Here is a 27241-nt window from a genome sequence, read left to right on the forward strand (position 1 = left end):
AACCTTTGCTCATGATGAACCTACGGCAGAGAGGCTGGAGAGAAGACAGTTCATTGAGATCTTCAAAAGGTAAATGGACCCAGTCGGGCAGGATTGGGTGGGGGAGATATCTCAGTGGGTTGGGGGAAGCCTTGAGTGGTTAGAATCTCTAGCCTCCCCCCATGGTCTTTCTCACCCTGAGATACCTCATGCACTTAATGACCCATGCATTCGATTAGTGAATGCATGGGAAAAGGCAGGGAGTTTTCACATTCATTTAATGTGATTCACTCCAATGAATCAGGCAAGCTTCATTACATTCATAACTTGAGGATTACCTGTTCTCAGTTCCCTATTAATATGATACAGTAATGCAAGTGGAAGAGTTAAGAGCCAAGTCATATCAACTCAAACTGTTTGAGCATGAGCAGCCGGGGTGTTCAACTTTGGAGGTGGCTAGTAGATTAGTAGAAGTTCCCACCTCCACCTTATCAACCGATTGCTTCTTTTTATATATTTTAATATTAATTTTAGTGTTTTAACTCTTAATGTCTGATGTGTGAATGGTTTAATCCCATAATTGTTTTATTTTCTTATTTATGGTATTGTAAGCCACCCGGAGTCACTTGATAGAGAGATGGGTGGCATACAAGTTTAATAAATAAATAAATATTTATGATTTTCTACTAACCTGCTATATTATATCAAGTTTTGGTGTATCACTATAGGTAGCTAAAAGTTTTTGATTTTCTATGTAAGATAATCTTGACAGACATCAGGTAGTTGATAGCTTAATTGGTAAGTTTTAAAGGATGCTGGGCAAAGTCGTATTCTGATGCCCCCTGATAGTTATATTTAATTCTTGGGTGGGATTGCAGGTATATAGAATGCACCGCTACTGCTTTTCTGGGTATAACTTCAGTAAGCTGATAGTTATGCAACTTGCTCACTCAGCATCTTCCTATCAGACCGTTGTCTTACTTCAGTAATATTATCAGCTTCCTGAGGTCAATAACTGTAATAAACTTTCTTTTGCGTGATTTCCAATGTTTGGTTGGTATGCTGTTCATTAAATTACTCAACTGACTTTGTGGGTATTTTCAAAAAGCATAGAAAGAAAATGTTCTATAGCAACGAGGAATGAAGATCAGATAGTATACGTATATTGTATATTTTGGAAATATTTTCAATTTTTGTACCCCCTGAAATTTGGTGCCCTAGGCGATGGCTCAGGTTGTCTGGACCTGTAACAAGCCCTGCTTCTTTCCTTTAATGGCTAATCTTGTAACTGGGAACTCATGAGCAACTTGTGGATTACATTTTTAAAAAAAATGTAAGCTTGATCACTCTTATCTAAAAGGAGTGGGGATATATTCTCAAAACTTGGTGTTTTGCCTGTTGCGAGTGCCACTGGATAGTTGCCATGTTTGAGAAGCCCTGTAATATATAAATTTAAAACCTAATAATTAGATATGTATTTCTTACTGCTCAGCTCTGGGCTCAGTGAAATTATGTTTTAGGCTCATGCAGGTTCATTCGTCATTTTAAGGGGTTGTGTAACCGCTAAGTTTGAGAACCAATGTTTAATGCATTGACTCCTAAGTTTAAAATTCAGCACAGGCAGTTTATGACCAGACTGAGGCAAGCTTTTATATAATATAACAAGTTAGGTTGCTTCCTTTAGATTCTCTAGAATGCTATTTGTTTTAGACCTGTTTGAATGATAGGTGAGAATCTTCAATTCATTGCACTTGCTGTCTTTTATCTTTATCTGTTTTATTGATTTGATTGTAGTTTGACTCTTTAATTGTTGTGAGCTGCCCAGAGCGATTGAGAGTAATTGACTAATAACCAATAATAATAATTTGTGAGGAATGGTGACCAGTAACATCTGTGCTCTCATGCTGCAGCCTCATGAAGAGGCTTGTGGAGCCTTGAATTCAGGCTCACATGGAAGTTTCTGCATGTTAGTGAAGGCCGTGTTGCATTTATGGAGACTGGTTTTCACTGAATTACTAGTGTGTTTTGGATTTGGTGGGAGATGTTTGCTGTTCCTGACAATCCTTTAATTTTCCATAAGGTCATTGGTTTTCAAAACAGAGACCATTGATTTGGGTGTATGCATCTTTTCTCCCAATATTATGCATATCTCTCAATCTCTCCCTGAGGTTTTTTTTCACCTGTGCAGAATGGGATGTTAAAATACTCATTTGTTTGTTTGTTTGTTTAAGTATGTGCCATCAAACAACGTTTTTCGGCAACCTCATAGTATATCCCTAACTTGATTTTTCAAGTCCTCCAAAAGTTATCTGTTTGCCATTGTAAGTGAGTCTATCCCACCTTGCTTCTGGTCATCCTCTTCTCTTACCTTCCACCTTTTCCACCTTTAGAGGTTTATTAGAGAGTTGGGTCTTCAAATAATATGTCTGAAGTAGGATAATTTGAGCTTGACCATTATTGTGTTCAGAGTGAGAATCCCATACGTCAATCCAATCTGCTGACTGACAGATCTTACTATCTAGAACAAGGGTCTTCAAACTTGGCAACTTTAAGACTTGTGGACTTCAACTCCCAGAATTCCTGAGGTAACATGACTGGAAGAGGAATTCTGGGAGTTGAAGTCCACAAGTCTTAAAGTTGTCAAGTTTGAAGACCCATGATCTAGAAGTTCTAATCTATCTACATCCTTGAAGTTTCGTCCTGTTAATTCTAGTCTTGCCTTTTGGCACACGTGAGAATAAGTCCAACCTCTCTATAGTGTGTGTGACCCCTTCAGATATTTGAAGACAACTATCAGGTCCCTTTTTCTTCCAGAAAGAAAGTGAGGCTAGGTCTTTTAACTCTTCCTCTTAGGGCTTGGTTTCTAGTCCTTTTGCATCCTAGTGGCCCTCCTCTGGATTTGCTTCAGTTTATCAGTGTCCTTTTTAAAATGGTGTGTGCAGGCAGAATTGAATGCAGTATTCCAAATGACCAAGTCAGAATAGAACAGGGTAATTATTTCCTGTGGTCCGGATTCCATATCCCTCTGGATCAGGGGTCTCCAACCTTGGCAACTTGTGGACTTCAACTTCCAGAATTCCTCAGCCAGCAGAGCTGGCTGAGGAGTTCTGGGAGTTGAAGTCCACAAGTCTTAAAGTTGCCAAGGTTGGAGAACCCTGCTCTGGATGTTTTTCAAAATATTACTGGCTTTCTTTGCAGCTGCAATATTCTGTTGGAACAAATTGAGATTGTGATCCATTAGTCCACCCTCATACACGTACTGCTCTTTAGCCAGGTTCTGCCCATTTTTTTTTTACATTTTTCTTCTGTTTATTTCCAACCACTGTTCCAGCTTAAATCTTTATGAATTTCCCCCCTCCCCAGTTATTAGCCCTGTATTGTCAGCAAGTGTGCCGTGTCAGAGGGAGTTATTTAACCATAGGAGGGACAAAATTCATGGCTCGGTCTTTCATGGCTCGGTCTTTCATGGGAATGGAGCTGTTTTATGATAAAGTTTGGTTGAAGTTGTTAAGTACATTGTCATATATTGTGAAAGGAAAGGTCAAAGTGAGTGTCATGTAATCATTTATATGTTCTAGAAATGCTATGTATTTTGAGTCACTGGCATGGTTAGAAACACACCTACAGAGAAGTCTTTCTCTGAATGACTGCAGAGGTATGATTTCCCTACCGACAAAATAAGATAGAAAAAACTAAGGAAATTACAGAACATAATTACCTTTTGAAAGGGAAGCAAGGCACTTGTTGTTTAAGGCACTTCCTCAAAAAAGCATGTTCATGTCTTTTTTTCCCCTCCTATTGTAAATGCAAATTGAAACTTCAGATCTGCATGCAAAGAAAAGGGGAGCTAACAGTATAAAATAAATTATAATGCAAGAACATATTCAGGTAAAGTTCAGACTGATGTGTTATAATAACAATATTCAGGTGTCAATTTCTCATCCTGCCCAAAACTAAGAAATTCTTAGCCTATTACATTGCACAGGAAGGAGAAAGAGGTGTGAGATTTGAACTTTGATTCTGCTCTAGCTATGATTTAGGTATTATTCTCTCTAGCTGCTGAATTTCTATGCCGAATGGATTTTCTAGCACCTGCAATTAAATGAACTTCTACCAAGAGTATGTCCTTGAATTGCTGCCTGAAAAGCTTCTGGTTTTACAGAACAGAGTTTTGACAAGTGCAATGGCATCTTGTTTCACGGTGGCTTATAGCTGTCTTATTGACCAGAATAGAATGACTGAACTTTCCCACCTCCCTTATTCTGAGTTTTTTATATTCTTCCCTTGCCTTTGATTGTGTAATTTTGAGAAATCTATATTTTAGAAAACCTACGCTGCTTTTAAATAGTTTATCCAGCCAGTTACATATCTCAACTTGTGTACAATTTAGCTACAAAGAGAGTATAAATGTAATACAAGCCTTATAAAAACCAGACAAAATGAGATGATAGAGTTGTGCTGTGTTTCAAGATCCAGAAAAGTGTGAATGTATGCACCCATGTTGCACCTGGTTGTATCTCTTAATCCTGAGTGTGGAAAGATTGATATCTAAGAAGTCATTATTTATTCATTTATGGTCAGAGATCATATTGAAAAAAACATACAGAGCTAATGAAAAAATTAAGACTACGTAGAACTGAATAAAATATATGCATAAATTCAAGTACTAAACTGATAAAATACAGTAGTACAAGCAGCTCTTGGTTACAATAGCCATTGGGACTGAACTTTCTGTTGCCAAGTGATGTTGTCATCAACACACTGAGAGATGGCAGTCCCCATTGATGTTATTAAGGATCATGTAGGTTGTTAAGCAAGGATCTCATGTGCCAGCAACATGGGTACAGGTGCTGAAACAAAGTCCCAAGCAAGCAGGTTATTGGTGAGAGCTGAATGTTGGTGCCATAGGTTGGTGCTACAGAGTGCATATGGAGGCCATGGGTGGGGACAATGAAGTGTGCGTATATGGACAGGTATTTTGGATGAGTGCTACAAAGTGCAGTTGGATGGACACTATGGAGTGCAACGGTGATCGAGTGTGGCAGATGGGTACTAGGGAGTGTGGGTAGGCAGGCGCTACAGAATACAGCAGGCTAGCTCCTAGTGCTTTGGCATGCCAGTCGGTTGGTGCTGCAGGTGGGCACAATGGAGTATGGTATTACACAATAGGAAATCCCCATGTTGTCTGGATGCTTCTCGGTAGAAGAACCTGTAAGAGTGGAAGTGACTTGCGGGAGTGTGGTACAAATTCTTGCCATTCTCCACTTTGACTTTGCCTATGGAACACTGGCAGAGAAGTTTGCCGATGACAACGGTGTGACTATGAGATGCTGTAACTGTCATAATTGTGAGTTGGTTGCCAAATGCCCGAGCTGTGATTAGATGACTGTGGGGATGCTGCAACTTTGAGGACCGTTCATAGGTCCCCCTTGTTCAGCGCTATTGTAACTTTGAGCAGTCACTGAATGAGTGGTCATAATCCGAGAACTGTCTGTAATAAACAGTAATTATTGAGAAACACTATTTTACTTACCAAAATGATGGCCAGCAAGGCGAACAAGTAAATTCAGTTACATTGACTTCTAATAGACAGTGGAGCAGAATGGACATTTTAATGGTACTTACGCTCTTGATTCAGTCCAGCCTGTGTGCCTGGTGAGGAATGGGTATTACAATGCACAAGATCAGTCCTGATATTATGAACAATGCAACAGGATGTGGGGTGCTGGCTGCATTTGAACATACGCAGTGACAAATGTATTAGAGATAGTCCTCAACTTACAACTTCTCATTTAATGATAGTTTGCAATGGTTGCAGCATCTTGCAGTCATGTGATCATGATTTGTGACTTTCACAGCTGGCTTCCAACAAGTAAAGACAATTGGGAAAAGCTGGGTTCACTTAGCTGTATTATTTGCTTAATGACCACAGTAAAAAATGGCTGTAAAATCCCTTCATATAATGATTTGCTTTGTGATCGCACTAACTTATGATTGAAATTTAAATTCCAATTGTGGTTGTAAGTCAAGGACTACCTGTAGAGCAGGGGTCCCCAACCGCCGGTCCGCGGACCGGTACCGGTCCACGGAACAAGTCTTACCGGGCGCTGGTTGCTGGGCACCGCCATCTTTTTTGATAAAAGTGCTTCCGGTGAGCTTTTCCGGTAGAAAGCTCACCGGAAGCACTTTTTCATCAAAAAAGATGGCGCGCTAGCGCTTCGGTGAGATTTTCCGGTAGAAAGCCATTTCTACCTGAAAAAGCTCACCGGAGCGCTGGCGCCATTATTTGACGAAAAGTGCTTCCGTGAGGTCACCGAAGCACTTTTTCGTCAAAAAATGGTGGCGCCCAGTTGATGCCGGTACTGGGCGCGCGCCCAGCTGATGCCGGTACCGGGCCGCGGCGTAAAAAGGTTGGGGACCCCTGCTGTAGAGGATGTGATTGAGTTACCCTCTACCAGTTTCAGGGCTAGGGTTCTAAACCTAGCTGATTGAAAAGCTTTTTTATTTGGGGTGGAAAACACCTTGAAAAGTTAGTTTGGAATAGTGCAGAGATTTTGATAAAAGTTTTCTGAAGGATAATTTAGAATTTTAGGCTTATCTGCTTGAGATGAGATCAAGGGCAACTTGACTGACTTTCTCCACAACGCTATTTGTTAGTGGTTGAATTGAGAGGCCATAGAGGGAGAAAACATTGGTTATAGTTTTTCCATGAGGAATTGAATTTATCCATAAGAATAAATTGGGCCAGTGAATCACTTCCACATCTTATTTGCAGCCAGTACCTCAAACTTTATATTCTCAACTGGGCTAGTATAGAAAGCAATCCTAATTCAACTCACAGTAGGGCATTGGGAATCAATCAGATGGCAGGGAGAAAGATTCTCATAAATTTGGAATGCATTGCTTCTAAAAGCTTTGCATTTTTATAAGGGTAAAATTGTGCACCATATAACAAAAGCATTACTTTAGTTCTATGAAGCAAAGTGAAACTTTAGCTCTGAATAATTTCACTGCTGCAGTGGCCTGGCCTGACCCCAACTTGTGACACCGCTGGTGTCTGGGCCAGTTCAGATGAAGCTGAATCCAATGTTCTGATGCTCTGTGCATGTGCTGGGAAGTATCAACTTCAGGAGGCAGGAAGCAGTTTAGCACCAGAGGCCGAGTCCACCAGCAGTCTTGAAGAACAGCAGTGGCTGTAGTCACATAACAAGGTCCAGGATTCTGGGTCAGCTCTTGAGTATATCACGCTCTACTACACCAATCAGAACAAAGACATTTTTTGCACCTACTCACACAGCAGGGCTGAGTGGCTCCCATCTGGTGGAGACTATACTTTAAAATCACCCTTAGCTCAGAAGGCTCTGTGAGGAATAACCATTCTACCTGAGTTCCATGTGTCTGAAGTCTTGAATCTCTTGCCTCCTCACAGCTCTGCCACGCTTTACCCACACTGGCCGATGACCATTATCCAAGATCTTGGGATCCTGACCTGCAATACTTCTGGCTGCTGCTTTGAACTCTTGCTGTTTGAAAATTGCAAGCTCATTTGGGATTAGGATTTTGCTAAGGCATTTGTGCATTTGGTCACACATTCTGCCTGCTGTTGTTCTTGCAAGTAACACTGTACACAGCAACCTAATTCTGTGTTCATGTGTGCATGATGGACCTGGAACAGGACAACTAGGTTCTTCCGTTGGATTATGCAATCAAGATATGTGTTATATAAGTCTTGTGATATAAATTTACTAACTATTCTTAGTAAGCCTTTTGGGTAATAGTCAGATGGGTTAGGCTTAGCACTTTTTAAAAGGATGATGATAGTTATGAAGTAGCTCCAAACTTGCAACCTGTTCCATCAGTTGGTCTATATGTATAAATAAGGATGCTAAAATGGGAACCCCACCTAGTTAGCATTTTGTTGCAGGAGATGTTGATTGTACCTACACACCTTGTTATTTTTTACCTGAGTGATAAGGTTGGAGATTTTGGAGATCATTACAGGGATCTTTTGGATCTCAAATTTAAATTAGATGATTCTTTCTGCAGAGATCCTTGCCTCTACAATATTTACAAAACAAATAAGCAGCATTGGAGTATAGCATAATGATAGTATGTTAGAAATAATAACATTGTAGTGACTTTTATTTATTTTGGTAATTGCTTTTGGGGTACTTTGTATATTGCAGACTGAAAACATAGCCCATAAATGGTATACACAAGTGTATAATGTTTATGAATGGCATTGCTGCAGGAGAAATGATATACCAGGGGATAAAGATTGGATGCCCTTGAAATTATGAGCAAGGAATGTTTGAACATATTATCAATTTGTCTGTGGATTGCATTGGGTAGCTTAATTAACCATAGGGCAAGCCATCATTGCAAAAGCAGCACGTTTTGCAAATTATATAAATCTTTTCTTGGCAATTGCACAGTCAACCCATGGGTCCATAATGGGCACATCTGGTGCAACAGATGGGATACCTGTCAGCCAATGATGCAAGAGCCTGTGATTGTATATTTCAATACAATCACACATTTAAGTAATGCCAACATAAGCAAAAAGTTTCCAAAGTTCCAATCATGTCTGTTTCCCATCTGGCTTCTTTGCAGTACAATGCTTCCTGTTCCAGTACAATGCTTCCTGTTTTGCAATTGGGGGATTTGACACAACACAGAGTATCTGTAGCACTGGGGCCTGATGCAGTATTTGGGTCAGTTAGGGACTTCTGAGCAATCATACCTTAATGGCTAACTGTGAGTCTGACTTGGTGGATTTTGATGAAAAAGCAATTATGATAAGCCTAGAAAAGACCATATAGACTCTAGTTAAAATCACCCAGGAAGGTGACCAGTAGAAAAAGACTATGGAATGAACATCTGGCAGATAGCTTTATACAACAGATGACAAAGATGAAACAAGGATATTGGCAGGCCTGTATATGGGAAAAGTTGTTTGATTAATTGATCGACTTGACCTGCAATCAATAGCATGCCAAGAAATGAAACATTTTCTTTTGACGTCATTCATTCTTGAAATCTGTCTGAAATTGGACTCAATGTTTACTTTCTGGCCTCCACTGATGGAGAATTAGATGTGGCTATTTAAATACAAGATCAGTGGATGGACTTGAACAATACCATGTATCAAAGGATGGGGTTCACCCAGTGGAAACTCAGATTAGTGAGCACATGAAAATTATAATACCAATATAAGAGCACATGAAGATAAGATATCCACTGATGGTAAGTGCTTTCATATTCAACAAATAAGCTTCAGCATATTCAGTGGAATCGAGACGGTGAGTTTCATTACTGGAATGATCATTGATTCTGTGACATGCAGTTTCAGAAGTGATTCAGCATCGTTTGTCCTGGTAGAAGAAGAGCTATGGTGGCGCAGTGGTTAGAATGCAGTATTGCAGGCTAATTCTGCCAAATTCCCAGCAGTTCAATGCTGACGGGCTCAAGATTGACACAGCCTTCCATCCTTCTGAGATCGGTAAAATGAGACCCAGGTTGTTGGGCAATATGCTGACTCTGTAAACTGCTTAGAGAGAGTTGTAAAGCACTATGAAGTGGTATATAAGTCTGAGTGCTATTGCTAGAATATATAGGTATAGTGGATCCATTGGTGTTTGATCAAATCCTGGACTGTATTTTGTAAAAGCAATGTTTGTGTGACAATGGTATTCAGTATAACAATTAGAAATTACACCTGGAGCAAACTAGCCATGACATAAAAAGAGAAAATTATATATATAGAATACCAAACTCTACAGCTTAGAGAGTATCTTTTATGAAGTGAAGTCCCATAATTACTAAATTTTTGAATATTCTATTACATTCCACTGTTGGGTAGAGATTATTACTATTATAACATTTGTTGTTATCACAGTTTTGTAAGGAAAGGATTACAAATTACATAATCAAGTTACTCTTGTGAATGCTGTCTGATTTAAAGTTTTTAGCTGTTTGTTTGGATTTTTTAATCTTGTTTTTCTAAATGTGTATATTCTCCAGAACTCATAGAAGTTTGGGTAGCCAATAAATTTGAATAAATAAAGACCAAGTGATGAGATTCTTCTTAAGCATATTGAATTTCTTTTGAAGGTAAATCAAGATATTTTTGTGTGTAACGTATTATGTTTCTAGATTAAAAATATGAATTGTAAGCTTTTTCATGTCATCTTGCTTCTGCAAATTCTGTAAAAGAGAAGGGCAAGTAGGAATGGCTGGGTTTAAGAGAGAAGTCAGGTAAATGTTATGGAAAATAGAGACAATAATAAGACAAAGAAATTTAAGGTCTATGTTCTTGAAGACATAGGAAAAGGAAATGATTTATGTATTTGGCAGTTATAGCTGTACTTATAATGGATTAATTAAGTAGTGTTTGACTGAAGAATGGTTGGTAAGGAAGAAAAGAGTATGTATTATGATTTAGAAGAACATTAATTAAATAGACAAATGAAGAAATCTGAATTCTATTGGGTTTCTTCATTCAAGGAAAATTTCTCCCCATACAAGTAACCTTCTTGACTCTATTTTTTTTAAATTTTAAAATAAAGTTTATTTAAGTTTCATATATTTAAAACATTTAAAAAGAAACAAACAAACATATAAACAAATATATATACATATATACATTTTGCAGCAGGTATTGAGCATTGGTTACATTTTTCTTTTCTTTTTTTCTTTTACCCCATAACATTGACGTGATCTACCTTGTTAACAATACCTTCCTCGTTCTTTTAATGTTTTAATTTCACAGAATATGTTATGATTAAATGCACGTCCTTCATAGTTTCATAACTTATTCAGTTATCAAATGTTTCTTTTTCTTTAACCATTCGTACCAACAGTTCCAAACTTCATAGTATTCACTATCTTTGTTGTTTTTTGGTAATTTGGTTAGGCTGTCCATCTCTGCACACTCGTGAATTTTTTTAATAACCATCTCCTCTGAAGGGACAATAGACAGTTTCCAATTTTGAGTATAATTTATTCTGGCTGTTGTTATAATGTGCAAGATTAAATATTGATTTTTTTTTCTATTTTTGAGTCTATCATACCCAGCAAAAAAGGTTTCGGGTTCAAGTTTTATTTCTTGTTTAGTTATATTTAGAATCCAATTTTTGGTATTTTTCCAAAACTTCTGAGCATATGGACAGGTCTACCACATATGGAAGTATGTTCCCTGGATGCAGTTACACTTTCTAATCCTTTCAGACAATAAAAGTTTGCAGAAAGAACGTTTGAAAAAAAAGTTTTGTTCTATAATTATATTCTGGTGAGTTTAGTAGTGATAATGGGAGTTTTAAAATTATCTCTTCAGTGCAGAATCAATTTATTCTTCCCATTTCAGCAATGGTGGCTAAGATGGATAAAAGATGGATGAAGTATTTTCTAAGGTTTCTTTGATAGCTATATATTTAATGTCTGCCTTGGAGGTTCCAGCTACACAGATGTACAAAGCATTGTTGTCCTTAGATACGAATTAGCTCATTTTTATACATTTGTTCATGTTGTCCTTGAGGGAGGTTTGCTTAAAAAGAGAAATGTGAGCAGACATGTGTCTGTATATTTTAATTCCAGAAAAGAGATGGGGAAAAGTATCTTGATATATTTTATATGTCCATGTTCACTTTGGGAGTACATTATAATCTGTGCTATTTTTATTACTGTTTTTTTCCCTGCCATTTAATTCCAATTCTGCAAGCATAAAAATTGACCCAGGAGATCTGGGAAATTAGAGGCGAGTCAGCTTAATGTCTGCTCTGGGCAAATTGGTGTTAATGGTAATGAAAAGGAACAAAAAACAACAACCCTAAGCATATAGAGAAACAAAGTTTGCTGCAAGAAAATCAACATGGGATTCTGGAATGATAAATCTTATTTCAGCTATCTATAATTTTTGAGAGTGTCAACAGGCACATGGATGGAGGTGGACCTGTCAACATTGTATGCTTGGATTTTCAAAAAAAACTTTAATAAAGTTCCACATCAAAGATTTTGGATTAAATTTAGCAAATAGGAGATAAGAGGACTTGTCTTTGCTAAGATTTGCTAACTTAAAACAAAGAAAGAACTTGAAACGCCTAAAACATAATTTTTTGACAGTGAAGACAAGTAAGAAACTATTACACAACAGTCAATTTTGGGCTTAGTAGTTTCTCCTTTAATGTTGAGTTGGCTAAATGGGTGAAAGATATTGGGTGATGGAAACTAAGAATGATTGTATTAGATTAGATTCAACTTTATTGTCAATGCACATGAACGCAACGAAATGTAGTTAGCATCTAACCAGAAGTGCAAAACAACAATGAAGTATAAATATGTATATACAGATGTACAAAATATTTAACTATATATGGATATACAGAATATCTATGAATATACAGAATATATGTCTATGGAAGGAATATATACGACTGTACAGAGTGTTTATGAACATATTGAATGTAAGTGTAATGCACAGAGAGTTTATACAAGATATATTATATATTATCAGAGAAAGTATCAGTGTGTGTGTGGGAATAGACAAATTGTGGAATTCAATAAGGAGAACACTGTATGGTAGAAACTGTTCCTTAGCCTGCTGGTCTTAGACTGCAGGCACATGAACCTCCTTCCAGATGGAAGAAGGGTAAACAGTTTATGGGCTGGATGGGCGGAGTCCTTAACGATGCTGTGGGCTTTTCGCAGACATCATTTCCTCTGAATGTCCACAATGGCAGGAAGTGGGATCCCTATAATGCGTTGGGTGGTTTTCACCACTGTCTGTAATGCCTTCCTTTATGTAATGGTGCAATTTCCATACCAGACTGAAATACAACTGGTTAGGATGCTCTCGACTGCACAGCGGTAGAATTTGATCAGAATAGTTGGGGAAAGGTGGTTCTTCCTCAGTAATCTCAGAAAGAAGAGGCGTTGGTGAGCTTTCTTGATCAGGCTGTTGATCCTTAGAGAGGTGGATCCCCAGGAACTTGAAGCTGGTGACACGTTCTCCCGTTGATGTATATAGGAGAATGTGTGTAAATATTCTTCTTCCTGAAATCCACAATGAGCTCTTTGGTCTTGTTAGTGTTGAGTAATAAGTTATTGTCAGCGCACCATGTAACTAGGCTCTGCACCTCCTCCCTATACTCTGAGTCATCGTTATCGTTAATGAGTCCAATCACCGTGGTGTTGTCTGCGAACTTGATAATGGTGTTGGAGCCATGTCTAGGCCTGCAGTCATAGGTGAAAAGAGAGAACAGGAAGGGACTCAGCACACAGCCTCGGGGAACGCCAGTACTTAGTGTGATGGTGGATGAGATGGAGTTATTCAACTTGACATGTTGTGGTCTGTTTGTCAAGAAGTCCAGTATCCAATTGCAGAGAGTATTATTGATGCCAAGGTCACCAGGTTTAGTGATTTAGTGATTAAGGGCTTGTATGCAGGAGTGGGGTTTGGAGACAAGTTTGGTTTAATGTTTAAGGCTAGAAACAAGGGGACTGTGGGTTCTAGTCCTGTCTTAGGCATGAAATCTGGCTGGATGATCTTGAGCTTGTCACTTTTTTTATACCATGACATCAGGCTCAAGCAATAAGCTGGTTGGTCAATTCCTGTCTCAGCCAACGGATCAACATTTGGTTGATCCAGAAAAAAAGGTGGATCTTGTACTTGTGGAAAAATTAAACACACAAAATGGGTCTTGTTGATGTGTCATCTCTATTACACTTAAGTAAAAGAGACGATACCTTTCTTCTGTACATCAAAATTGCTCCAATTTGGGATAGTTTTCATCTTTTGCTTCTGATTGTAACGGTTTATTGTATAAACGTAATTGTAATATCTGATGATTTGTTGAGGTTTCTTTGTAAGTGGAATTCTTAGGCGCTTCCTAGTTAAATGGCAATTTTTAAAAAAGCAAATTAAGCATCAGCATATTCTTGAATTATTGAATGGGAAATGTGAAATATATATTAAAGGAGAAAGTTAAAAATGAAAACAATTACATTGCACATAGAAAAAAAGGAAGAACATTTCATGAAGAAAAATTAAGTCAAATATTATTTGATATTGTTTGTATTGTTTGTATTTGCCACTTGCAGTCTCTAGATTTCTATGAGGAATTGTAGAATACAAACATGAATTAAATAAATTGCTTTTTGCTAGAGCAGATTGTGGAATAACATTGTCTATGGCAAAAGTTTTGTCATGTGGCTGATGCCAGCAGTGGAAGATGCACAGGCAGTGATTCCAGAAAATAGTTTTTTTAAAAAAAGATATATAAATATGTTTATTGCAAGAACTACAAAAGCCTTTGAAGATATTCCAAAGTATAAAATTCAGATAGTTATAGGGAATTCATAGTTTAATTCTTAGGCTCCTTTCTGCTTCCCCATGGAATGCAATGGATGTTTAAGACCTCCTGATTTTGGGTAGGAGTTGCCACCTGTCCCTATTCCCATAATAGACTCATTAAGTTTCAGACAGTTTGATATTGGCTTTATCAGCTGTTATGCCACTTTGCCCTTCAAATCTCTTTTGCCACTCTCCCATTCATGGATGAAATTTTCATCCTGCTCTTCCACTTGAACCTGCAGCCTTGGAAAAATCTGAATTATTCTGTTTCTGTTTTTTACCTATGTTTCTGGTGATACTGAAGAAAAATGGTTTTCTCTTTCCCTCACTCAGAGGAATTGGGAGGTAGAGGAATTTCCATCTCCTCCACTCCAGCCCAGGGAATTGGAAGGAAGAATCTCCAGGGGAAGGAAGGAATCTCAATATTCTTCAGGGTGGAGACAACAGACCATGATATCCAGCACTGTGACCTCCTGTTCAGTTGTAACTTTCTCTCTGGATGGATGATGCAGCAGGATGAGTGGGTGTTCTAAACATATGGAGGACCAACAGCTGATGATTTTAGGTTCTGGTGACCCACAGTCAGCCCAACTTGCTAGATCAGAAAATGCAAGGAATGTCACAGGATGGCTAAAATTATTTTTATTGAGATTGGCTATGATTACAGAATCTAGCAAGACTGATTGGGTTGTATTTTCTTCCCCTTATTGTTTAATGAATTAGGAAGATGCCTCAGTTCTGAATGTTAGCTGGACCTTCTGGACTACTTTTGCCCATTTTCTGTAGAAAAAAACACCCCCGCATCTTAATTAAAGTCACCTTCCTTGTTCTGCACCCCTGGGCTTCTCAGACCCAATTGAAATTTTCAGTTCAACACTCAACCCTCAGATTTAGAGGAGAGTGGGACAGTGTTCATCCCATCCTGAGGATTAATAGCCAGCAGGGGAAGGATGTTAATCTCTACCTCAACATCTCCTGTTAACCCTCCTCCATTCAAGTGTTTGTCTGATGGTTTTGAGTGGTGTTTGTATGTTTCTAGTTCCTTTTTAATAGCAATTCACCCACTACCAACTGTCAAGTCGCTTAAGATGATAAACAAGTCTTTTTATTCACAGGAAGACAGCCAAGCATTCACAGCAACTAGTACCAATAAAATTAACGGTAAACCCACACAGAAAAGGATACAGTAAATATATATTAACAGAACTAGGCTTATTAAAGATAACTGTCTTAGATACATCTGCGAACAATTCTGCTTAAATTCTTATTATCCCATATTCCTTTTGGGGAAGTATATCACTAGGATCAATGTACTTTTTTGGATTGAATTTTAATAAATATATGGGCGTGAGCACCTGTATTTTAGACCCATGTCCCTCCTGGCTTGTGAAAGCTTCCCAGGAGGTGACAGGCGGGTGGACTCTGGTGGTGAATAATGCTTCTCTACAGGAGGGGATGATGCCCCAGCACTTTAAGGAGGCTGTGGTCCGCCCTCTTCTTAAGAGGCCATCGCTGGACTCCACCCGGTTGGATAATTTCTGACCTGTCTCCAATCTTCCCTTTTTGGGGAAGGTTATTGAGAAGGTGATCGCACAGCAGCTCCAGAGGTTTCTGGATGAAACAGATTATCTCGACCCCTATTAGTCAGGATTTAGGTCTGGATTTCGACCCCTATTAGTCAGGATTCAGGTCTGGACAGAAGCAGCATTGGTTGCACTTTTAGATGATCTCTGGCGGGAGCAGGATGGGGGTAGTGCATCCATCTTTGCTATACTTGACCTCTCAGCGGCTTTTGATACCACTGACCATGGGATTCTCCTGGGACAGCTTCAGGGGATGGGAGTGGGAGGCCTTGTGCTGTCTTGGTTCACTTTCTTCCTCTGCGGCTGCTCTCAGTCAGTGTTGATAGGAGGGGAGAGATCCAACCCTCACCCACTGCTTTACTGCTTTACGGGGTTCCGCAGGGCTTGGTACTCTCTCCGCTCCTGTTCAACATTTATATGAAACCACTGGGTGAGATCATCCGTCACCATGGACTGAGGTATCACCAATATGCTAATGATACTCAGCTGTATGTCTCGGCCCATGGTGACTTAAGTGTTGCTGTATCCTCCCTCTCGCAGTGCCTGGAGGCTGTTAGCGGCTGGATGGGGAGCAACGGATTGAAACTAAATCCTTGCAAGACCGAGTTGCTCTGGGTCTGGGATTTGTTGGTTCAGGGAGAATTACCACCTTTAGTCTTGGATGGGGTGGCACTACCCCAAACAGACCCTGTGTGTAATCTAGGGGTTTTCCTGGACTCATGACTCCTGTTCGAAGAGCAGGTGGCGGTCATGGCCAGGAGGGCCTTTGCGCAACTGCGGGTTGTGCACCAGTTAGGCCCTTTCCTGGATCAGCGATCTCTACTCACAGTCACTCATGACCTGGTCACTTCCCATCTTGATTATTGCAACACGCTCTACATGGGGCTGCCCTTGAAGAGCATCCGGAAGCTTCAGTTGGTGCAAAATACAGCGGCCCACATAGTTTTATGCAGACCCCGGTGTGCATATGTATCACCTCTCCTGCAGGAGCTGCATTGGTTGCCAATTTGCTTCCAGGTGCAATTCAAGGTGCTGGTTGTCACCTTTAAAGCCCTTCATGGCTTGGGTCTGGGTTATCTGAGGAAACATCTCTTGCCAGTGACATCTACCTGACCCATTAGAGTGAGGAGGCAGGGAATGCTGTGGGTCTCACCCCGAGGGAGATACACCTGGTGAGACCTATTAGAAGGGCCTTCTCTGTGGTGGCTTCATCTCTCTGGAACATCATTCCTCCAGAGATTAGAATGCCCCCCTTGTTAATACTATTCCGAAAAGCACTGAAGACCTGGTTTTGCCAGCAGGCCTGGGGAACCCAGAGAGGAATGGAACCCATCAAATGGGCTAGTGTGATCCGCTGTCATCTGAGTGTGGGGGGGTGGGAGTTGGTTTTTGTTTTGTTTTGTTTTTTGTTTTCCCAAATTTTGTTCTATTGTACTTTACTAATTTATTTGATTCTTTTTGTTAGTTCTTATTGTTTTTATTTTTATTTTTTGTTTTAAATATGATTTTACATTCTGGAAGCTGCCTCAAGTCGCCAGGGGTGAATAGGCGGCAATATAAATCAAATAAATAAATAAATAAATAAATAAATAATATTCTGTTTATTGCTATGCTTCTCTTTTCACATTTCTGAAACATGTAGCTTGACTAGTCACCCACTTTTGGTCGACACAGAAACTAGATTAACTTTCTGCACTAAAAATGAATTTTCTGGATGCAGTGTGTCTTGGTCCAGATCTTCTAGGCCAGGGGTGTCCAACCTTGGCAACTTTAAGACTTGTGGACTTCAACTCCCAGAATTCCTCAGCCAGCTTTGCTGGCTGAGGAATTCTGGGAGTTGAAGTCCACAAGTCTTAAAGTTGCCAAGGTTGGACACACCTGTTCTAGGCAATCTCTGCTGATTTGGGGAGATGCAACAGTCCCTACTGAGTTACTTTCATACTGTCTTTCCTAAAGATCTCCTTGATAGGATAACGAAGAATTACAAGCAACACAAAACTTTTCTTTTTCTCAAGGATATCTCTGGCTTCTTCCATCCAGCGTAAATTGGGAATCTCAATGAGGAAGCAAAGGTGGCTCCATGTTATTTTGCTAAAGCACCTGATACTGGAATCCCGCTATGAATTGCTCATTATGCTTGTTTGTGTCTGGCCACTATACAACAAATCTGATGTGTTCCTTTGACTATTGAATTCCTTAGCGTTCCAGGTGGAGAAATAGCAATGTTTCCCACTGGGTATCTCAAGAGATCTCAAGAGAACACTAGCTCATTATTGATAGACAACTGATCTTTAAGCAGCCAATAAGCTCAAAACTCAGGTTTAATTGACTTCTTTTATCTAGACCAGCCTGTAAGAAGGTAAATTTTATGGGTTTGCAAAGTTGGGTTATCGTTAGAGTTGCTTTAACTGATGTTCTAGTATTGAACCAGTCGGACGAAAACTATAAACAGCCCTTTCATCTCGTGCTATATACCCTGTTTTCCTCCCACCACAGAGGCATAGTACGCTCACTTGTTCTTTGAACTAGATTTAAAATTATGCAGGCTGCACTCCCTGGCAGAGTTACCCCTCTTGTTCTAATAAAATAAAAACCCACATCAGCTTCTTACATAACTATTTTGCAGTTTGCTATAACCACACTTTCGAGTTTAATATATGCTCTGCCGTTAAACACCCAGATCGCCAGTGAACCTGGTAATGATTTTGCTTAACAGCTGAGGAAGAACATTCACTGCAGCTCCTTCATCTAACTTAATTAGCATTCATACTTCAATCACAGCTATAATAGCATGCCATGGACTGTTTCCATTTACTTGATGTGCCTGATGTTTTGGATGTAACGCCCACACAAATAGCATATCCATCTTCTTTTGTCTGCCAATTGAGGCCTGTTTTGTTGTGCATACTTTTTTGCAAAATAATCTTTTGCTACAGCATTTGTAACACATAGTGCCAAATGCTATGAGATTTCTTGGGGAATAAGCTTTTCTACAATGCCTGCACGTAAATGTAACCATTGTCACTCCTATGTCAAACTTCGTTTGAATTTCCACTGTTTCTGCAACCAGTCTCTCTTTTACGGTGGCTGAATGCATACAATAGAGAATCTTGTTATTTATATTCCACTCAGAAAGTTCTTTGAATTCACCTGGTTTGAAAGAGCCTTTTTAATCTTGTACATAAAAGTTAACACACTGCTCCATGAGTTTTGATTAAAAAAAGCTCCTCTCTCAAAAAGAATATTCCCTTTAGGGACCAAATATGTAGCAACTTTTCAAACTTATTTGCATTTGTTGTTTATCAGTTTCCGGTATGCACCAAAATTTATTATAAATCTTCCATGCCTTTTTGCCAGCAAAATGCAAAAAACAAAAAAACAAAAACCAGAGCATACGAAAGCTGTGTTTTCTGCTCAGGCTTATTAAATCAGGTATAATTGAAATGCCTGAAGCCATTTACACCAGTTCTTCACACATTTCATAGAGGGTGGAAGTGAGATCATTTATAGTTCAGTCCCTTTTGACACCATGTAGCGTTTTCCAATCTCGCACCACCCAGAGGCTGTAACTAAGGTCTTGAGATACACAGCCCAGTCACTTCAAATGACAAGCAGTCTTTTTATTCAAGGAAAGACAGTATAGAGAGCAACTACAGTATATACACATAAAACAAAAGGAAGCCCACACAACAAAATTGTAGCCAATATAGGTATAGGCCTTTTAAAAACTGAATTTATGCCATTGTGTTGGTGTTAATTTTTTTTAAATATTTATCATAAAAAGTAAAATAGAAAAAGAAACGAAACAAAAGCATACATTCAACACAGTAAGAACAAACTTGCAGGTGATGGCCTATTGAGAAACTGTAACAACTACAAAAAAGAAAAAAAGTTACAACAGACGAGGAAAAAGTGATCAAATAAATTTAACATTTAATATGTAGGATCCACCCTGTTTTTTTATTCTTTAAGGACGTGTAAATAGATTTTCTCCACGATGGTCTGTTTCTAACCTGATCTTTCAGCTTTTCCAACAGGGCTCCCATCACCACCGTAACCTGATCTCATCCCCTTCTACTCTTTTCTTCTTCCTTCCACCCCAGCATGAGAGCCATCTTCAGAAAGCTAAGTCTTTCTATAATATGTCCATAATAAGATAACTAGATACAAGTAGTCATTGTTTAGCAACTGCCTTTTATAGCAACCATCCACAAATGTGTTAATAATAAAAGGTGGTAAATGTAAATTTAAAAAAATCATTTTCCAGTCAATACAAACATTTAAGCCCACACTTGTGCACCTGACAACAATGCACACTGGAGTGAGTGTAACAATGGGTGGCAGCAAATGAGATGGCAGCAACCAGTAACTTTACAGGATCTGTCTCCCTTTCTCTCTCTCCTTTTCTCTCTCTCCCTTTCTCTTTCCCTTTCTCCCCCCCCAATGACTTGTTTAACAACCATTTTGCTGAAATGAATTACGGGAGTACCTATATTAGGCACATTAAAGATAGCGGCTTAAAGGTAAGTAACATTATGGCATAGGGCCCTGTAGTGCACCCCTTAGAATGCAGTATTGCAGGCAAACTCTGCCCACAGCCTCAAGCCCCCATCAAACCATAGCTTCTCCACTGAGCCGGAGGTGGATAAAATAAGGACCCAGATTGTTGGGGGCCATATGCTGACACTAAATCGCCCAGAGAGTACTATAAGGCACTATGGAGTGACATATAAATCTAAGTACTATTTCTAAAAGTCTGGGTATTCCAGATGGAATTGGCTGAGAAAGTGCTGTGCATGGCTCTCCTTTATTACTTCTGTGCCTAGATATCCCTTCCATTGAATCAGATACTCCTTGCACTGGAAATCTTAAATACATCCCACTTTGAAATCTCTGCCACCAATGGCAGGATAGAGGTTCACAAATATCAAGCAATTTTTTTTAAAAAAAAAGTGGTCAGGAAGGTGCAGTGGGAAACTCAATGTATTTTCATTATCATTGGACATTGTAGGAGATACAACTACAGAGGATAGTCCAATAAATTTGGTACAGGTTAGCCCTTAACTTACAACCCAAATTTTCTGTTGCTAAGTGAGATATTTGTAGGTAACGTTTTGCTCCATTTTCAGATCTTTCTTGCCACAATTGTTAATTGAATCACTGTAGTTATTACATTAGTAACATGATTACTGAGTGAATCCGGCTTCCCTGTTGACTTTAATTCTTAGAGGGTCTAAAGGGGATCACATGACCCTGGGACACTGCAACTGTCATAGAATATGAGTCAATTGCCAAGCATCTGAATTTTGATCATGTGAGCATGAGGATGCTGCAACGGTCATCTGAAAAATGGTCATAAGACACTTTTTTCAGTACCATTGTAACTTTGGACGGTCAGTAAATGAACTGTAGCAAGTCAAGAACTACCTGTATCTAATTTTATGGATGGGTGTGTGGATGGAGTAATCTGATAATGAACCAAATATGGTTTGTTAATATGTTTTTTTCTGGTGACAGGTAGATAAGTACATCACTTGTAGAAAGACTTGATTAAATGCATCTGTTTTTAAGAAGTTGTTGAGCTGCTTGAAATTCCTGCTGAAAATAGGTCTCCAGCACAATGAACGTTATATTAGGCAGTAGGCAGCAACTATCTGAGGGCTGAAGTGAAGACATGCAAGTAGAAAAATGAACTGATTTATTACATGCAAACTCCACCATGGTCACTTATTTTATTAGCTGTTTATGTAGCAGTGAAGTAGTTGATCCGAAGTAGCATTTGTTACCTCTGTTTTGCAATGCCAGACAGATGAAAAAAAGGATTTTAACATTCAAGAATTGGGGGGAGGAGAAAGAACTCCAAAAGTCAGGTGCTGATTTGAATGTGTAACCAAAATCAGATAAGAGGTCAAGTCTGATAGAGGCTGATGCCATTGATGGGAGCGGGAGAAATATGCTCAGTAGGGAGGTTGGAGGCCAATCACAGGGAATAAAATAATTCAACCTTGTGCAAAAGTCAACCTGCTTGTTCCATAAGCTAAGGAGATTTGCACACGTTTAAATGGGAGAAAAATGTATTCTTCCAATTTGCCATGGTGTGAGTTTGTGCAGAGTTTGTAAATGTTTTGGGTTCTTATGGTTTGTTTGGATTTAGCCTCCTTCCAATTGACAGCACCAGAGGTGGTATTCAGCAGGTTCTGACCAGTTCTGGAGAACCGCTAGCGGAAATTTTGAGTAGTTCAGAAAACTGGCAAATTCTGCCTCTGACTGGAGATTTTACAGTATCCTTCCCCTGCTATGCCCACCAAGCCACGCCCACAGAACCGGTAGTAAAAATATTTGAATCCCGCCACTGGATAGCGCCAATGTTCTTTGATCATTAAGAGTTCCACATTTAAAAAAAAAAAGAGATTCTGATGGTACTAGCTATCTGGGATGAAAACTACAAGCCAAAATTGTTTTTCAAACTCTTCACTTTTCTGGACAAGCAAGGTCTGGTAGGATATGGATAGTGTAGGAGTGATAAATTATTTCAGTAAGAGAAAAATCTGTTGAGTGACAGAATCCCACTTAAAAATAAAAAGTAGGAATTAGCAAATTCTCTCATAGCGAAAGCTGCTTGACATTCTGGGGTAGTGCCAGGAGAGAATAAAGCAGATTTTTGTATATCTTTTAAATCCCCAGGAGAAATGCAGTCACCCAGATAATCAAAGACAGGACAAGAAACATTTTTCTTTATTAGAATAGAAGTTGTATTGAAGGGGCTGGCCAAAAGCAGCTTAAGCCTGCTCGGTATGAACAGTTGGATTATCAGACTTAATTAATGGGTCATCCAAATAAATAATCAAATCCTTGTCAATCATGTCATAAAATATTCACAAATCTTATGAATACTGATAGCCTGGAAGATAAATTGCATTTCTGTATTTGTTCAGATTTACCAGAACGTATTGAAAACCAAGGCTGTTGTTTATGGGGATCAGTTTAAATATTTCTCTGAGTTTGAAAGTGAGGGAGGCGAAAATGATCCCTAATAGTTATAAAGTTTAGAAATACAAAATCATAAACAATGTTAAGAAATACATTTTTGAGAAAAATATGTGAGATATTCACCAAGTGATGACAAGGGGTGAAATACATCTTTTTTTTACAACATCATCCAGAAATGATTTAAAATAAGTTTGTTCATTCCGATCATGGGATAGTGGTGCTCTTTTCCACTATTGCAGTTGCTAAATACTTCAAGAATCATATAATATATTCAGTGGTGGGATTCAAATAATTTAACAACCGGTTCTCTGCCCTAATGATTTCTTCCAACAACCAGTTTAACAAGCTGCTCAGAAAGTTAACAACTGGTTCTCCGGAAGGGGTTTGAACTGGCTGAATCCCACCACTGAATATATTCCATAAATTGTGTGAATTGGCTTTTTACATTAGCCAAGAATCATAAATCTGGAAAATAAAACTGCTTTGTAATATGAAACCAAGAACAATCTTGGATGCAGCTGTAACATTTTAATATCTTTCATTTGTACTTTTAAAATGAAAGTTAAGAGATATATGCCAAACCTTTACAGTGAAAATTATATTATTGATTTGTTCCTGTTTAATAACAGGAAACCTTAAATGCAGTGTGTGTGTGTGTGTGTGTGTGTGTGTGTGTGTGTGTGTGTAGTGCAGCCTCACTTCTAACAGTGGATAACAGTAGGAAAACACTTCTGATTGTAATCACTGGCAGACAACAGGGAAGTTTGAGAGTTCCCTAGAGATAGTGCGCAGGCCAACCTTAAATCCTGCACAGTACAACATCATGAATATTAACCCGTGTCTGTTGCTTGTTTTCAGTAGATCCTCTTTTCATAAGACATGTTAAACAGAGGAGTTGTTTCCTGTTGTTAATTCTTCTCGATACTGTGAGAGAATAAGGTGGAGCAAATGGGATGCATGTGTGAGCATGCATCTAATTCATTCATATGAAGCCAATACAGTCTCTTGAATTCCAGGTTAAAGAGATACTGTATGCCTTTGGATTGCAAGGAAGCTTGTTAATATCTGATATTTCTGATTTCACTGGCCAGTACACAGATCTCAGATGATATATGGCTATTGTCATATGATTATTATTAAGTGTTGTACCTTATGATTCTTGACTCTTGACGAATTTATCTTTTCTTTTATGTACACTGAGAACATTTGCACCAAGACAAATTCCTTGTGTGTCCAAACACACTTGGACAATAAAGAATTCTATTCTATTCTATATATTTTGGCTTCATGCAAATATGTGATGTTGTGGATTGTACTTTTAATTTAGATTCTCGGAACAATCATTTTATGATCTTACACAAGAAATGCAGTGTTTCTGATTTGTGCTCAAGATAGAGATCAACCATTTTACATTTTTGTAAGATCTCTGTGGGAAAAATGGATTACGGTACTTAGATCGAGAAAAACTATAGCAAGACACAGAATACTCAGGTATCTTTCAACTGGCTCCTCAAAGAATCTTCTTCAAAGATCCTTATAATTCAAAAATGGAAAAGAACTACCGCTTTCTGAAATCTTATTTTACTTAATGAGAGATGCATTTTGTAAACAAATTTAATAAGTCCTTTATGCCCTTTTGCCAAAGGAACATATTCAAGAGTCCATAAATTCATTGGGTTTGTGGGAGCTACTGTATCCGTTAATACATTTTTGCCACTTACGCATCCTTGCTCCTTCTTTACTTCTTTCCTGTCATTAATTTCTTTTTAATGGAAAGGAATATAGCATCAAAATTCATTCACCCACAAATGATTTATCTTTTGAGTGTTAAAACAGTATCCCCATTGTTGACTCAAAGAATGAAACTAGTAGGATGTATTAGAATTCAGGACATGGAAGCATTTTGTAAAGTAACTGCATGTGCAAATGCTGTCTGTCTTTAAAAGTGCCTGGGAAGGAACAATGTCAAGCAGTCATCAAAGTCTGGGAACATAAAACTTTGTCACGGAATTTACAAGAAAAGAAATTCCCCAGGGTCACTGACAATTAAATTGAATTTTTGTATTTTATATCTTGTGTGTTTATATAGGATAGTAGAATAAACAAATATTGGATGTTCTATTTGTTAATAGGATAACATTTACAAACTCAGTTTGGTTTATAGTTTCAAATAAAATATATATCTTGCATATATCCATTTTCCTGTCCCCTTTTACGTTATGCAACATAAGGCAAATTGCAGAAAAAGAGTAGTGTGCTCGTGTAAGTGAAATTATGATACGATGGGGAGAGGGAGAAGAGAATATAGCTAAATTTAGGTTATAACAATATTATTCTCCAGGCCTTTTCTTGCAAGCATTCTTTTTTCGCTGTGCCAGTATCCTAGTTCAACCATTGTCTCTCATTCTTCTTCCCTCTCTTATTTTCAGGATGTTACCAAGAAATTCTAGAACTAGAAAACCTTGAATTACGCCGTCTTCGGTCTGACTTAAGCATGGTATATAAAATCATACATTGCAATGTCCTACCTGTCAATGAATACTTCAGCTTCAACCATAACAACACAAGAGCACACAATAGATACAAACTCAAAGTAAACCGCACCAAACTTGATTGCAGGAAATACGACTTCAGCAATAGAGTGGTCAATGTCTGGAATACTCTACCCGACTCTGTAGTCTCTTCCCCAAACCCCAAAAACTTTAACCTTAGACTGTCTACTATTGACCTCACCCCTTTCCTAAGAGGTCTGTAGGGGGCGTGCATAAGCGCACCAACGTGCCTACCGTCCCTGTCCTATTGTTTCTCTTATTCTTTTATTTTTCTTATATGTACCCATTTCATGTATTCACAACTATGTATACACTTATACTTATTATCTTGTAAACAATTGGCAAATCAAATCAAATCAAATAAATAAATAAATAAATAAATAAATAAATAAAAAAAATAAGTCCAACCAGTCACAACCTCTTCAGTCATGTTCTTTCATTCAACCCATTCCCTTTTCCTTTACTTTCTATGTTTATGATTCAACCCTCTTTTCATTCCCTTTATATGATCAATCCACCTCCATGTACTGCTTACATATTGGCCAGTCACTTTCGTATTCAGTCCGTTCATTCAGAAGCATTTCTGATCCTTCCATATTCTTGCTTTACCACACAGTCACACAGTTTCCACTGCATCCAAATTATTTTTATGCTTCTGACATCACCAGGGCTTACTTTCATATAATGAAATGGCAGAAGCACATTCTTATACTCAGCCATGTTTGCTTATTTCAACAAACATTCCTCATAACTGTCTGTGGTAGTTGACAGTTCCACAAGCTTTCTGCCAGCAGGCACACGTCTTAACACTTCTCCATCCATTTCAGTGGTGGTATGCTACTGGTTTGGCCTGGTTCAGTCGAACCGGTAGTAAAAATCACTACGGGTTGGGCCCAATGGTAGTAAACAAAAGCCTCCGATCAGCTGAGAGGGGGAGGAAAAAGCCTCTGACAATCAGTTGAGAGGATAAAAGACCAAACAACAGATGGGAGGGTGGGAGGGTCACTCCTAGCTTTTCATTTCTTCATCCTCTCAGCTGATTGGCTTGTTAGGTGCGTGTGTGTTAGGGGCACGTGCGCGCGTGCACACACAATCACCCACCGAACTGGTAGCAACTAAGGTAGGATCCCACTATTGATCCATTTCCTTACATTTAGTAAACATTCTTCCAAGGTACACAAGTTGTTTGAACCCAGCTTCTAATAGGAATTCTGTTCTACTCTCATATTCTGATATGTGATCCCTTCCCATTCTACACTACTATGGATATTTTATATCAAATGTTTAATAACTTGGGCACAATAGCTTGAAGTGTCCATATATATATATATTCTTTGTTGAAAACCTACTAGAGGTTTATGTATGCTCAATGTGAATGGACCAGAGATTTGAAAATGTGATCTTTTTATTTTGAACTATTTCCCTTCCAGCTTACTTGCATGTAATTGAAACGTTTGTTTATACCCTAGAGGTGGGCAGTTTTGTATCAAATTTCTGCCAGGACAGAACTGACACCTCCTCCAACTTCCTGTCTATTTTAGCTATTACCTGCAATATTTGAAATACTTGGATTTAATTTTAATTTTGTTTGAGTTTATCCTTCAGCTGAAGCTGATTATGACGAGGCTAACCTAAATAGATTCTGAGACAATAACAATGAGTTGAAGTGAAGAATGATTGAAGGTGAAGTTAGTGGTATGATTTAAGATAACCCAGTAATTTTTATGTGTAATGCATCTTAGTTGAAAAGAAGCCCATGTGCCTTTAATGGAGCCAGTTTCGCAGAA

The 27241-nt window shown here is 38.6% G+C and overlaps 1 protein-coding gene and 1 pseudogene across 4 annotated transcripts in view; both read left to right on the forward strand.

Annotated features, from left to right (window-relative positions):
• SEMA5B (semaphorin 5B) overlaps nucleotides 1-27241 on the forward strand; it is a 487556-nt gene that overhangs the window by 72995 nt on the left and 387320 nt on the right. The window lies entirely within an intron of this gene.
• On the forward strand, nucleotides 16330-17055 carry LOC148133187 (uncharacterized; annotated as a pseudogene).

Source organism: Notechis scutatus, chromosome 1 (assembly GCF_049901735.1).
Source record: "Notechis scutatus isolate UNSWTSFEM ecotype Mainland chromosome 1, rNotScu1.2, whole genome shotgun sequence".
Classification (NCBI taxonomy): Eukaryota; Metazoa; Chordata; class Lepidosauria; order Squamata; family Elapidae; genus Notechis; species Notechis scutatus.